The sequence below is a fragment of the Erinaceus europaeus genome, chromosome 16 (genome assembly GCF_950295315.1).
Source record: "Erinaceus europaeus chromosome 16, mEriEur2.1, whole genome shotgun sequence".
NCBI lineage: Eukaryota > Metazoa > Chordata > Mammalia > Eulipotyphla > Erinaceidae > Erinaceus > Erinaceus europaeus.
In genome coordinates, this window is record NC_080177.1 from 27493527 (window position 1) to 27509373 (window position 15847).

The 15847-nt window shown below is 38.9% G+C and overlaps 1 long non-coding RNA gene across 2 annotated transcripts in view; it reads right to left on the bottom strand.

Annotated features, from left to right (window-relative positions):
* LOC132533332 (uncharacterized) overlaps positions 1–15847 on the bottom strand; it is a 408100-nt gene that overhangs the window by 231052 nt on the left and 161201 nt on the right. Inside the window, exon 5 of one of the 2 annotated variants that reach the window (XR_009545211.1) lies at positions 13043–13372. The exons of the other annotated variant lie outside the window; for it this stretch is intronic. This is a non-coding gene — a long non-coding RNA (uncharacterized LOC132533332). Of the gene's footprint in view, positions 1–13042; positions 13373–15847 lie in introns of those variants that run through there. 2 annotated transcript variants of the gene reach the window in all.

Sequence of the window (15847 nt, forward strand, 5' to 3'; positions counted from 1 at the left end):
AAATCAAGATAACATTAAAACAGAATATTAGAAAGAAAAGGAAGAAAGAAGTGATTGATTTCCTGGGTCAAAGACTGAATGTCATTTCATTTCTGTAATACAAGCTGAAACACAGCTGTTGGTATTTAAAATAAAAAGTAAAGGCTCAAAAAAACAAGCCCCTGTAAACTCTGTGGCCATAATTTACATGTAGACCTATACACACACATAAATGTTGTCAAACAGGCTAAGTTATTTATTTGAAGGCTGACTATGCAATTTAAAATACACTCCCAGTAGCTACAAATGTGTCTCTGTGGGTAGCATACAGAGTTTTCCATGTGTGAGGCTCCAGGTTTGATCCCTGACATATGCCAGAGCTATGCACTGGACTCTTCTCTCCTTTTCATAAAATGAATAAATCTTTTAAAAGAAAGTAACATTTTGGGGTCAGGTGGTAGCGCAGCGGGTTAAGCGCAGGTAGCACCCTGGTTCAAGCCCCCGGATCCCCACCTGCAGGGGAGTCACTTCACAAGCGGTGAAGCAGGTCTGCAGGTGTCTATCTTTCTCTCTCCCTCTCTGTCTTCCCCTCCTCTCTCCATTTCTCTATGTCCTATCCAACAACAACGTCATCAATAACAACAATAACCACAACAATGATAAAAAACAAGGAGAAATTAACATTTGTAAAAGAAATATAATTAGAATAAAAATATTATTAAATAATAAAGCATACTTTCATTCTTCTGGGCTGTTACACTTACATGGGAAATGATTAAGTTTATCCAAATAAATGCAACACAATATTTCCTTTTCAAATCAGAAAAAAATAAATGAAATCCACATGATTTCTATCCACAGAGCCATATATTTGATCACTGTGAGTGTATTTTAAAATTTAAAAAACCTTCACATTGTAAAGACAGATATTTGAAAAGTTTATATCAGACAAGTTTTATTAAAAGCTCATACTATGGATCACATCTTGGAACAATGAGTTAATAAATCTCTAGTAAATATATAGATAATAGCAGTAATTTATTTCTTAACTAACAACAAGAAAACTGGAATACATATTAGAGGACATGGATGTTTGGTGGGCACTCATGTCTCTGTCACATGGTACAAATGACAGAAATAGTCACATGAGACTTGACTTTGGATGAAGTAATTAAAAAAACAATAATGGCAGCCATGACATCATCTCCCCAGACAATAACCTGGGTCTACCTGCATATCAGATGTCAGGCTCAGGCAAACACTAATAGTCATGGGCCCTTTAGAATATACCTAAAATAGACCTACTAGCTAGTTGCAAAATAGAGACCCCAAATATTCATCTGCAGTATTCCAGCCTTTAGGTTCATGATTAACCAACAATTTGTATTGCCTTATATGTTAACTCTTCTTTTGAGTCTAACATGATGCCAACTGGACTTCCCTCGATAGATGACCCCACCAATGTGTCCTGGAGCTCTGCTCCCTCAGAGCTCCTCCCCACTAGGGAAAGAGAGAGGCATGCTGGGAGTATGGATTGACCTGACAGTGCTCATGTTTAGCGGGGAAGCAATTACAGAAGCCAGACCTTCCACTTTCTGCACCCCATAATGACCCTGGGTCCATACTCCCAGAAGGATAAAGAATAGGGAAGCTATCAGGGGAGGGGATGGGATAGGGAGTTCTGGTGGTGGGAATTGTACTCCTCTTATCCTATGGTCTTGTCAATGTTTCTATTTTATAAATAAATTTAAAAAAAAGAAAAAGAAAAAAACAATAATAATGACCTGGGGAGTTGGAACAGATCATTAGACTTAAAAAGCATGAGGTCCCTAATTCAATCCAAAGTATTGCATGTGCTAGAGTGTTGCCCTGGTCCTCTCTCTCTCCCCCTTCCCCTTTCTCTTCACCTAATGTTAATAAATAAATCTATTTTAAAAAGGTAGAACTAACAAAGAAAGAAATTAATAACAGGAGGAGATTTCAGATAGTGTGAAGGAATTGTGATAATTAATCAGGTAAAATAATTATAAAAATTGAACAAGATGCTGAGTGTGGATAAATAGTTATTTGATACCATTAATATAATTCACAGCTGAATTACATTTAGAGTTTAAGTTTTCCAATCCCAACCTTAATACTTTGTTTATTCTGTCAGGTGCAATACTTTATTTACAAAAAAAAAAAAAAAAAAAAAAACCAAAACCCTAACAAAAGTTCATTGAATCAAATAGATTCACCATTTTACTCACAGCGACCAGACTACTGCCTCAGTCATGGAAGAAGATTAGTGAATAGTTACTGAGTTAACGACTAAATGAAGAAAGTGAACTTGATTTCAAGAGAAATAATTTGACTAATAAAAGACATTCTTTGGTTCATGGTGTTGTTAGGAATTGAACTTGGAACTGCTCAGCTCTGACATGCAGTATCAGCATCAAACCTGGGACTTCTGGGGTCTCAGGCATGTAAGTTGTGTATTCTTAATACTGAACCATTGAACTATCTCCATGATGCCTAAAAAAAAAAAAAAAAGACAATAAATTTATCTTTATATGTTCTTGGATCTTTCAAATGGTTTCCAAGCAAATCTTAGTAGCTACTAAAGCATCACAGTAAATTATACACATTTATGTCTACATTCCTAAATAATAGGAGAAATATAACTAGCATTGTCATTCTTTTTATAAAGTAGTCTTCACTTTGATAATAAAGGCTTAATTAGATAATCTATGCAGTTCTTTCACTTTTAATACTGTGTGGACCTCTGAGACAAAATATTCTTGATTAGTTCTGTTCCATAACTTACAATGAATACATTTACTATCTCCTCTAAGATAGATATGATGTCGTGACCATACTTTCTTTGTTCAGTAAATGGACTGAAACTCAATCTAATAACTACATTTAATTCTTAAAATTTGAATTTCTTTTGGAAAATGTAGAACATTGAACACCAGATACATGAGTCTGGATTATTTTATTTCAACTCTACATTATCGTTGTGATACTTCACTACCTTGTCCTTAATGTGCTCTTGTCTGTCTATCAAGAATGCTGTTCACTGCTACAGCAAAAGGCTGACTGGTAAGGAATCTATTTCAATTATCTGAGCCTATACCATAGTATTAAAAATTATTAATTTATTGGATAGAGACAGAAAGAAACTGGGATGGAAGGAGGAGATAGAGTGGGAGAGAGAGAGACACCTATAGCCCTGCTTCACCACCCGTGAGGCTTCCTCTCTATAGGTGGAGACTGGGGGGCTTGAACCTAGGTCCTTGTGCATTGAAACATGTGTGCTCAACCAGGTGTGCCACGATACAGTTGCTCCGCCAATGTTTTCTGTATTCATGGAATAGCTTTGCTCTTTATGGGTTTATAAGAACAAAGAGGTTAACAGAAGTTACGGTAGACAAGGTGACACACAGATCATTTTGATTTTGTGGTAAGGGAACTTTTGCCTTTCATCAGTGTTGCCCAATTGCCACATACTTCATTTACCAAAGAATTTGGGATAAACTTTAAATTCATAACATTGACTCTAGAACTCCAATTTCAGATGCATACAGTAAAATAATTTTTTATAAATAGAACTAACATATATATGTAGATTAAGATGTAGCCATAAATGTGTTTTTTTTATTTGTGTTTCTTTATTTTTATTAGTGACTTAATAATGGTTTAGAAGATCACAAGATTGCAGGGATATAGTTCCACACCACACCTACCTACCACCAGAATTCTGTGTCATCCCTGAGCCCCAAGCATGCATTTCTTTAAAATGATTCTGGGTTTAAGTCTGTCATGCTCTGGCAGGGTAGTGTGGACAATACAATGTCTGGAGCTCCCACCTATATATTTTTTGACTCATCACTTTTCACATGTACAATTCTAGAAGAATAAAACTGTTATATATAGATGCTCATTGGATTACTTTGAACAAGAAAAAACATTTTTCTTTTATTTTTTTATACTGATGTACAAAATTACAAGATAATAGGGGTATAATTCCATACTGTTCCCACCACCAGAGTTCTGTGTCCTGATCCCCCTCCAGAAGAAACTTCAATAGTTCTCCCAAGGTCACATATTTGGGTTGACTTCATATCTATATGTGTATATATGTGTTTTGGATGTTTTTTGCCCATTTTTTCCCTGTGGTTCAGCCCTCACTTCCATCCTATGTCACTCCTAGATCTACTACTATTTCTGAGTGTCCTTCCTTTTTCCTCTTTGGAAAAAAAAATTATTTTCATTATAGTCAATATAAAATTGAATAGGTCACATCATATTTCCTTTAATATCCATACCATCCTCTCTTATTTCTCAACTAATTTTCCAATGTTTTCTAGACTTAGAGCAGTGTCCTACTTTATGTTTCTCAGACTCCCTAGTGGACAGGTTAGAGCCTTGTTCTGATCAATGAGAAATTACCAAAAGTGATATAAGTTACTTTTAAGTCTAGTCCTCAGTACCCCTCTAAGAATCTCCAGTTCTTTCTTCACTTGCATTGATGGTCTTGGAAGCTATCTACTCCAGATAGTGTCACTCTAAGATAGAGGTAGCCTGGGCCATCTAAGTATTCACTAGGAGGAGAGTCATCCTATCCTACAGGCACTAGATTGTGGTATGATCAAGGAATCACCCTTTCTTGTGTTAAACTAGTGCTGATTAATCAACTACTAACTGAAAGAATAATGGAAGATAAATTGTAGTCCTTGATCTAGCTACTAACCCATGTGCATTTGCAGTGCCTTGGACTGTATACTCTTGAGAAAGCACCTTCTTTAATTTACAAACAGATGTCATATAAACTAGCAATAGATTGACTAAATTTCCTCTCAATTGACCACTCATAGTTCCTCTAAAAAAAAATAATAAAAGTTGTCAGATTAAAAGGCACAACACTGATTGTGTCATTTTCTACTGAGATATCCCCAGAGGTATCTCCTTGTGTCATGCCTCAAATCCTGAAATGGCCCCCAAGATCTTCCCCAATTTATGTAACAAATTCATCTATGGATCAAAACTATTACCTTTTGTTTTCATGCCCCTTTTTCCCAACATGGCTTGAAGAGGTTCCTCAGACTGACTCCATGTCAGTGAACCACATGTCAGATCTAGCATTCATTGACCTACCTTATGGAAACTACCTTCACTCACTCTAAGAATTTCAGTAATGTGGAATTCTCTCAAGTCCTCCAGTCTCCTGGGGTCACCTTCTCCTTTAATATTCAATATTTAGTTTGCTTTTGGGTGTGTAAATAATTCAGGCTCTTAGAGCACTAACTTGCATGCCTGAGGCCCCAGAGGCAGGAGAGAGAGAGTGTGTCCAAGGGAAACCTCTGGTGCCTCAAGTATGCAAGTGTGGTGTGTCGTCTCTGTACTATCTTTACAACCCTAGTATTCAAATTAAAGAATCTCTATCTGTACCATCTCTGTCTGATTTATTTAGGATCATTTAAGCTTGTCCCATAGTATTCTTAGACAGAGAGGCAGAGACAGAGAGAGAGAGTAGTGAGAGAAACCGAAGTACCAAAGCATCCCCCAATGCAGTGGGGTCTGGGGTCCAATGTGGGTCACATACATGGCAAAGCAACACACTACTTAAGTGGGCTATTTCACATGCCCATTGTCTCACAGTATTCCTGAGTTAATTCACTCCTCAGCTTGCTCCTCTGCAGCACAGCAAGAATTTAGTGGTTTTTGTTTCTTCGTTTGTTTGTTTTCTCATTCCTAACTATGTCCTCCTTGTGCAAAGGGGATCAACAACAACAGATCTTACCATGAGGGACCCAAGAATAGAGGGTAGACAACAGCATAGAATATAACTGTTTCTTTTCTGTACAGTGGTAAGAGCTGTCAGATAAAATACAAGATTCAATACAGGGCCGGGCAGTGGCACACCTGATTGAGCTCACATGTTACAGTGCACCAGGACCAGGGTTCAAGCCCTTGGTTTCCACCTGCAGAGGGAAAGCTTCAAGAGTGGTGAAGCAGGCCTGCAGGTATCTCTCTCTCTCTCTCTCCCCCTCTCTATCTCCCCCTTCACTCTTGATTTCTGGCTGTCTCTATTCAATAAATAAAGATAATTTTAAAAAAAGATTCAATACAATTAAATTTGACTTTCAAATAAACTGCAAATCAGTTTTTAAGTATGTCCCAAATGTTGCAAAAAAAGACATACTTATACTAAAACAATTTATTCTTTATCTGAAATCCAAATTTAATTGAACATCTTGTATTTTTCTGTAGTTGTCATTGTTGTTGTTATTGTTATTGCTGTTGTCATTGTTGAATAGGACAGAGAGAAATTGAGATAGGAGAGGAAGACAGAGAGAGGGAGAGAAAGATACCTGCAGATCTGCTTCACCACCTGTGAAGCAACTCCCTCGCAGGTGTGGAGCTGGGGGCTCAAACCCGGATCCTTACGCCAGTCCTTGTGCTTTGCAAGGCCACCTGCACTTAACCTGCTGTGCTACCTACCATCGACTCCCTTGCATTCTTTTTTTTTTTGTAGTTGTCATTGTTGTTGTTATTGTTATTGCTGTCGTCGTTGTTGGATAGGACAGAGAGAAATCGAGAGAGGAGGGGAAGACAGAGAGAGGGAGAGAAAGATACCTGCAGATCTGCTTCACCACCTGTGAAGCAACTCCCTTGCAGGTGTGGAGCTGGGGGCTCGAATCTGGATCATTACGACAGTCCTTGAGATTTGCGAGCTGCTCTTAACCGGCTGCGCTACTCCATTGCATTCTTTCTTCCCCCCTTTTGTTGCCCTTGTTGTTTACCATTGTTATTGTTATTATTGTTGTAATTGCTGTCACTGTTGTTGGATAGGACAAAGAGGAAGGGAAGACAGGGGTGGGGGGGAAGAAAGACACCTGCAGACCTACTTCACGCTTTTTAAGCAACCCCCTGCAGGTGGGGACCCGGGGGCTCGAACAGGGATCCTTCGCAGGTCCTTGCGCTTATGCACCATGTGTGCTTAACGCGCTACACTACCGCCTGACTCCCAGAATATCTTGCATTCTTACGCTAAATCTGACAGCCTTTGTAGTTGTCTCTGTTCAGTTAAATACTTTATCTTTGACTCAATTTGGGGATAGGAAGGAGGGAACAGGATTTTTCTTGCCAATGCACAACCCACCCAAAGCACTGCCATTTAAAATGACCTTTCCTCCCTCCGCAGCAGTTTTTCCTTCCTAGTAGTCATATGTTATAGAGATATCTACTGATTGATACTTCCCACATAGGGCTGGTCAAATAAGTTAATTGGATAGTGTGCTGTTTTAATATGTACACGACTCTGGTTCAAGCCTGGCCCCCACTGTACTGAAGAGAACTTTGGTGCTGTGGTGTCTTTCACTTTCTCTCTGCCAAGAACAAAACAAACAAAACAACTCCCATGTACAGTAAAAATCGATTTCTTGAAGTTAGGGAAGTTACTCTTAAGGGCAGGGGAGATCGCATAATAGTTATGCAAACAGCCTCTCATGCCTGAGGCTCCAAAGTCTCAAATTCAATCCCCTGCACCACCATAAGCCAGCAGAGGAGCAGTGTTCTGGTAAGAAAAAATATACATATTACTCTATATTCCTTCATTGGCTGGCTTGATCTTGGAGTAATCTTTCTGGAGCTATTAACTTGCTGCATTGGCATTTCAAGAATTCAAAACCAGCAATGGTGCCAGAAATTTTAAAGCAGATAACAAGAGTCAGAAGAAAATGCTTTGGACATATATAATAGCAAACCTTAGTACTTTTCTGACTTGCATAGCAAGTCATAGATTTGTAATTTTGGACTTGCACATATGTTTCCAAGTACTTCCCCATATCTTCCAAGAAATACTTTATTGGGGTTTCCATTCAAGTACTTGCAGGAATACAGATATAACTAGTAGTTGTACTTTTAAGATAAGTGGCCAGAGATGTAACTCTGCCTAAAACAAACAAAAAGGTAGCATTCTTACTTGGTGGCTTTTGTCTACATTTATATATTGCATATAGCACTGGGAAGTAGCACACTGGCAATAAGTTAACATTTTATAAATCACACAGTCTCTGTGGGGCTACACCCTGTGACTTCCTGGTACTTTTTCTAACGGCCAGAAAAATTAGCAGGTTAGATTGTAAAGGTTAATTAAATGCCATAAAATGTATTTAGGGTCATTAGAAACAAGTGGCCTTGTTCTTTCTCTCAAGCATCCATAATCCAGTAAGCATTCTCCAGATGTCAGTCACTTAGATATTAGGCACAATGATTCTTTTCAGACAGAATAGAAAATTAATCATTGCCACAGAGATGAGTTGTACTTTCCTGGAGTAATTTTATAGTAGAAATAAGAGTAGAAAGAGAAGGTGATGGTGTAGTTACTTTAAACACATAATCTAGAGATGGGGAAAATAACCCAGACTGTTTAACAAAAATTCAGTCGTTTTAGAGGACTAAATTAATTCACACACCTCTCCAAAAATATTAGAGGTATTTAAAAAAATTAGATGATATATGCACATAAAAAATTCAAAGGGTATAATAAAAGACATAAAGAGAAAAGTGAGACTCTACCATAGTGCTTGCTAGCCCTCCTCCATGGAGCCAGCAGTTTCACAAGTATACAACATTTTATATGTACTTTCTGAACATGCCCGTATATACTTATATATTGCCTCAAATATATGTGTATCACATGATGTGTGCCATATGTTATTATACTACTGTATACATTATTATTTTTTTAATTTTCTTTAAAATTGTCCATTGTGAGGGATCAGGTGGTGGAGCACCTGGTAGAGAACTCATGTTATGATGAGCAAGGACCCAGGTTCAAGGTCCCAGTCCCCACTTGCAGGGGGGAAAGCTTCACTAGTGGTAGAGCAGTGCTGCAGGTGTCTCTCATTCTCTCACTCTATCTCCCCCATCACTCTCAATTTCTCTCTGTCTATATCAAATAAATAGATAAAAAATTTAAAATAATGGATATTTCTTTCATTATTATTATTTCATTGTGAAATATATTATTTCATTGTGAAATATATTCATTGTGAAATATATAAATTATTTCATTGTGAAATATATAAATAAGTTAAAAATGTACACAGTGATCTTATTTTTCAATTTTACTCATTATTATTTTTAGTTATTTATTATTTGATAGCAACAGAGAAAAATTGAAAGGGGAGGGGGCTTGAGAGGGATAGAGATAGACACCTGCAGCCCTGCTTCACCACTTGTGAAGTTTTCCCTTTGCAGGTGGGGACCAGGGGCTTGAACCTGGGTCCTTGCACATTGTAATGTGTGTGCTTAACCTGATATGCCACCACCTGCCCCCTATTTATTATTTTTTATTTGATAGAAAAGAGACATTGGGGGGGAGAGAGAATATTGCAGAACTGCTTCACCATTACTGAAACCTCCCCCCCTCTCACACACACCACCAGGTGTGGGCTGGGGGTCTAAATTTGGTTTTTTGTGCATTGTAATGTGTGCACTCAACCAAGTGTGCCACCACTCGGCCATCCAATCTTTAAAAAAAGAATATATATATATATATATACATATATATATATATATATATATATGAAAACATACCATGAGTGCACACGTATCACTCTGATTCAGTATTTTTGGTAGTTCTATGTTATTCCATAGAATCTATGTACTACTGACTAATTTCTATATTGATGAATTTTTTTATAGTTTATTTTCAATTTTTGCTATGTAATGGAAATCTTTCCATTACTTTTCTCTATTAAGAAAGAGACTTCAGCTACCACCACAATATTCAACATATATTTTTGAACATATACTATGTCTAATATCTAAAACATGTGTCTTACAAGCAATATTAAAACCAAATATATATTTTTCTTCAAATTATTTAGACATTTTATGTATGTGGAAACTATGAGATTTGTATTATCCTTCCCAAGTTTGTATTTAGAGTCTTTTATTTAGTCATCATTCATCTTTTCCAACAGTACTCTGCTATTGCAACATTAAAGTTCCATAGTAACAAATTCTTTTTTTTAATTATCTTTATTTATTTATTTATTGGATAGAGACAGTCAGAAATTGTGAGGGAAGGGTGTGATAAATAGAAAGAGAGACCTGCAACACTGCTTCACCACTTGCAAAGCTTTCCCCCTACAGGTGGGGACCAGGGGCTCAAACCTGGGTCCTTGGTACATTGTAACATGTACACTCAACCAGGCATGCCACCACCTGGCCCCAGTACCAAATTCTTAAACTACCACTTTGACACATACATGTGTGTGTGTGTGTGTGTGTGTGTGTGTGTGTATTCTCTGAAAAATTACATCTGTGCTTAATTATAGAATTCAGAATTTTGATTACAAGGAGATTCATGATCATAAAATTTTTTTTTCTTCAATTTATGAGAAAAGTAAAGCTAAGAAGAAAGTTGATGATTGAGCTACTGCCCTATTCTCAACTATTTTATCTAATACACAGTTGCCTTCTTATTCCCTGTTCAAGTAAAAATTGTGACTTTTCACTTGTGACCATAATGGTATATATTAGAGACACCATTTTTATCCATTACCTTAAACAAATGAAAGCCAAGGAAACTATATAAACAACAGTCAGCTATTTGGCAACCACAGCACAGGACAGAGAGGTCTGAAAGAGAAGAAACAAATAAAGCCACAACCTGGAGAGATTCCAGACACATGCAAGGGTGTTGGGGTCTGCTTGGCCTCGATCTAGGCCCAGCAGACATTTCGTAAGCCTGGCTCGCGTTTCGCTGATGGTCACTAACTTCCTCAGAGTGACACAGCATTTCCTGTCCGCCGAGCCTGAATTCACCTCTGCCCTCCAGCTGATGATGCGTAAAGAGCATAGGCCCCACCTACGGGACGCCACCTCACACCACCTCTAACTTCATCTCACCCTACCTTTCCATCCCTGCCTCTACCCCCTGCCTATTAAAAATGGCCTTTTCCTCAATAAAGTGAGTCACTGCCTTGACAGAACTCCCTACTTGGTGTGGTGTCTTTTCTCAAGTCGTCAACATTCTCCCTCCCGCTCAGCCACGGAAGGGGGGTCCGGCTGGTCCAGATCTCCCCTCCTCGACTACCTGGAGAACCCCAACACAAGGGAATCACAGCAAGACTTCAAATTTCCCTAAACTGAAGAGATGAATTTGATAATTCAGAAAGGCTAAAGAAGCAAGAATTTGAAGGCAGGTTATGCAGAATCTTTCCCTAAGTCTTCTCATGAGTATGAATCATTACACATGTCTGAACAAAGTACCTGAGGTCAAAGGGCAAAATTCCTGTAAGAAGCAACTACTGCATTCACACTGGATTGGAAATAGTTTACATTCCCAAATACCTCAGTGGAACAACTTTGCAATACATTAGGCATAGGGTTGAGTACTTAGAAAGATATTGCCTCATTAGCAGGTCAAATTAACCCTAAAGGAAAACTTATTCTGCTCCTGACAGTCAGAATTCATTCAAAGGAATTAAATGATCTCCAAATTACTTCATTTGAAAGTATATAAGGGGGAGGGTGCAGATGGTGGCCCACTTGGTTAAGTGCTTACATTACAATGCACAAGGACCTAGGCTAAAGCCTCTGGTCTCCATCTGCAGGGGAAAAGCTTCACGAGTGGTGAAGCAGAGCCGCAGGTGTCTGTCTCTCTGTCTCTCTCCCTATCTCCCTTTCCCACTCTATTTCTCTCCGTCTCTATCCAGTAATATATTTAATTTATTTTTAATTTTAAGTATATAAAGGAATACAAACAAAAAGCCAGCACTCAACAATGTAAAATTCATAGTTTATGGAATCTAGATTTGTTTGTTCCTTATCAGAATACTGCTCAGTTCTGGTTTATGGTGGTTTAGTGGATTGAATCTGGGACTTTGGAGTCTCAGGCATGAAAGTCTCTTTGCATAGTGATTATGCTGTCTCCCCTGCCTAGAATCTAGCTATTTATTGGCATAATTTTTGTACCAGGCATGCAAATTAAAACTGGAAAATAAGGGGGTTGGGCAGTAGCACAGTGGGTTAAGCGGAAGCACAAGGACCCCCATAAGGATCTCAGTTTGAGCCCAGCTCCCCACATTCAGGGGAGTTGCTTCACAGGCAGTGAAGCAGGTCTGCTGGTGTCTATCTTTCTGTCCCCCTGTCTGTCTTCCCTTCCTCTCTCCATTTCTCTCTGTCCAATCCAACAAGGAATGACATCAACAACAACAATAATAACCACAACAAGGCTACAACAACAAGGGCAACAAAAGGGGGAAAATGGCCTCCAGGAGCTGTGGATTCATGGTGCAGGCACCAAGACTCAGCAATAACCCTGGAGGCAAAAACAAATAGGCCAATAAGGATAGCTTTACAGGTCACCAGCAGAACAACTAAAAGAAAACCAACGTCAAGTAGTGGAAGATGGCCCAGACCAGTGCTTCCATGGGGACACAGTCACCAGAGCCATGCTGCCTTAGAAATTTAGAGCACAGCCTTGCTGTCGCTGGCCCCAAGGGCTGTTTCCATTGCAGCTCAAGGTTACCTTTCTCCACTGACAAGGGAACCAGTAGAGCAAGAGCCTTCTCAGCAGTGGAAGGTGGAGCTTTGATAATGGTGTTGACTGTGTTTACTCCTACCTAGAAAGCTGTGGGTGCGGTAGCACAGCGGCTTAAGCGCACATGCAGCTCAGCTCAAGGGTCAGCGGAAGGATCCCGGTTTGAGCCTCAGAATCCTGGTTCGAGCCTCAGGATCCCAGTTTGAACCTCTGGATCCGGGTTTGAGCCTCTGGCTCCCCACCTGCAGGAGAGTCGCTTCACAGGTGGTGAAGCAAGTCTGCAGGTGTCTATCTTTCTCTCCCCCTCTGTGGCTTCCCCTCCTCTATAGATTTCTCTCCGCCCTATCCAACAACAACAACAACCCAATAATAACAATGATAAACAAGGGCAATAAAAGGGGAAAAAATAGCCTCCAGGAGCAGTGGATTCACAGTGTAGGCACTGAGCCCCAGCGATAACCCTGGAGGCAAAAGAAGAAGAAGAAGGAAAAAAAAAGACAATATACAGCTACTTTTAAAAACTTTTTATTTATAAAAAAGGAAACATTGACATGAGGGGTACAGCTTCGCACAGTTCCCACCACCAGACCTCCATATACCAACCCTTCCCCTGACAGCTTTCCTACTCTTTAACCCGCTGTGAGTATGGACCCAAGATCATTGTGGGATGCAGAAGGTTGAAGGACTGGCTTCTGTAATTGCTTTCCCGCTGAACATGGGTATTGATAGGTCGATCCATACTCCCAGCCTGTCTCTTTCCTCTGGGGAAGCAGAGCTGCCAGGCACATTGATGGGGTTGTCTCTCCAGGGAAGTCTGGTCACATCATGTTAGCATCTGGAACCTGGTGGCTGAAAAGAGAGTTAATATACAAAGCCAAACAAATTGTTGGACAATCATGGACCTAAAGGCTGGAATAGTGCAGGTGAAGCGTTGGGGGGCGCCCTCCATTTTGTAGATAGCTAGTAGGCATATTTTAGAATAAACAGCTATTTAAACTATATTCCATATACTCAAGACAGTATGGGAAGGTATGTGCATGTTGAGAGAAATAAACAAATATACTTTTAAAAGACCAACATTAAATATCTTACAATGAAAAAATAAAATATTTGAGATGAAAACTCAGAATTACTAAAGTAATTATAATTTTGCCATTATTTCTACTGTTACCAACTCTGCTGATATTAAGTAATAGTTTCATTAAGCCTGAAAATAGTCATTTTCATGACCCAGGAGAAGGCACAGTGAACGGAGTGTTAGACCCTTAAGTGTAAGGCTGAATTCAGTCTCTGGCATTCTTTGTGCCAGTGTGATACTCTGATTCTCTCTCCCTCTCTCTTTTTCTCATCAGTAAATAAATCTTTAAAAATATAAAATTCTAGGGGGGCAGGAGGTAGTGCACCAGGTTAAGCACACAGAGTATGAAGTGCAAGGACTCGCTTAAGGATCCTGGCTGGAGCCCCTGCTCCTCACTAGCAGGGGGTTGGGGGGATAGGGTCACTTCACAAGCAGTGAAGCAGATGTCTATCTTCTCTCTCCATCTCTATCTCTCCCTCCCCTCTCAATTTCTCTGTCTCTATCCAATAAAAAATGGCCACCAGGAGCAGTGGATTCATAGTGCAGGCACGGAGCCCCAGCAATAACCCTGGAGGCAAAATTAAATAAATAAATAAATACTACACACTGATGTGCATCAAAACCATCAAAGTAGAATAGTCTTTATATTGTAAAAATAGCATGCTAGCTGCACTTGTTATTGGTGTTTATAAAAAGAGCATCCTTTGCTATATGCAAAACATGTTAAACCAAGCATAACTTTCATTCAGAAGAGTTTAAAATCCAACAAAGAGCAAAAATTCAGTTCTCTCAGTTATGTGACTTCATTTTTAAGCTTGGAACATGCATAAAATATAGGAAAATATTTTTATAAGCACCACTCAAGACGTGAAATAAAGCGAGAGACTTTTTTATACCCTTGCCAAGATCAGTGAGGGCAGTTTAAAGTATCAAGAAATATAGGAAAATAAGAAATATAGCAAAAGAGGAGAAAAATCAAGTGAGAAGCAGCAAAAGACAAAAAAAAAAAAAACCCTTATGAAGGAGTGATATAAGAACTGTAAAACCTTTGATTTATAAGTCTTTGATAGAGGCTGAGAAGGAATAACAAGAAATGTAATTAAATTCAGCCAACAGTTATTGAGTCCCTGTTATACGCAAAACGTTATACCAAATGAAGTACTATCCCTTTGCTCTGGCAGCACAAAATATGATATAAGAGATGGATGCAGATACATAATATCTGTATCATAAGTCAGACTGATAGCTGCAATAATGTAGACATAGCAATAGCTAAGACAACATAGAGGAGTGAAATAGCTGGATCTTGGTATAAGAACAAGAGGGAAGACTTCACACACACACAAAAAGGTGACATTTGAACTTCAAGAGCTTGCTATGTATAAAAGGGAATTGTGTGGTGGTTGTTCTTCATCTAATTTCCCTACTCCTTATACCAGCCTTCTCTTGCTGCCTCTGTCTACACTGCTTTATAGTCTATAAATTGTCTAATCTAACCATCCATGACTGGCTTCTAGTTGAACTTCGCCAAGGACTTCTTTCTGCAGGGATTTAAGTGCAGGGGTCAGGGGAGCATGGGATCTACATTATACTTTCTTTGCTTCAACACTGTCAAACCCTTCCTGTCTACAGCTTCTACAAAGTTCTCTTTTCACTTGACTCCAGCTCTCACTGAAATAGCAACACTATTTCATTTCCTTGACCCTTTGAGTCTAAGTAAGGTAAGAACTTCCCACTCAGCTACTCTCTGGATGACTCAACTACTCTGGTGGTTTTCCACTATTTAAACAGTATCTTTGTAAATAGTTTCTTCATTTGAAACATCTGAGCAGAGAGGAAGAGAAGAGTATAAGCAAAGTTAAGAAGTAATACATATCATAATGTAGGAACCATGACTGCACTATGGAGAACACCAGGGGATGTAGTTGAGAGAACAGAGGCCAGGGTTTAAGAACCTCACTAAGGAATTTGATTATTTTTATTAGGTAAAAGATATCCGATGATAGCCCATTGAGTGACTACAATCAGATCTGTTTTCTCGGTATTTCTAATATTTCGGGTATCTCTACTAGCATGTGGAGGATGAAATGAAGAGAGAAGAGACAGAAGAAGGACCAGGTAAGTTACTTCATTAAGTTCAGAAAATGAAGCATTGGATGGTGGTAGAGCAAATGGATTTGAAATGGTCAGTAATAAACTTTACATAGCATGGGAAATATAGGAGTTGAGGGGGGGATAAATCAGAA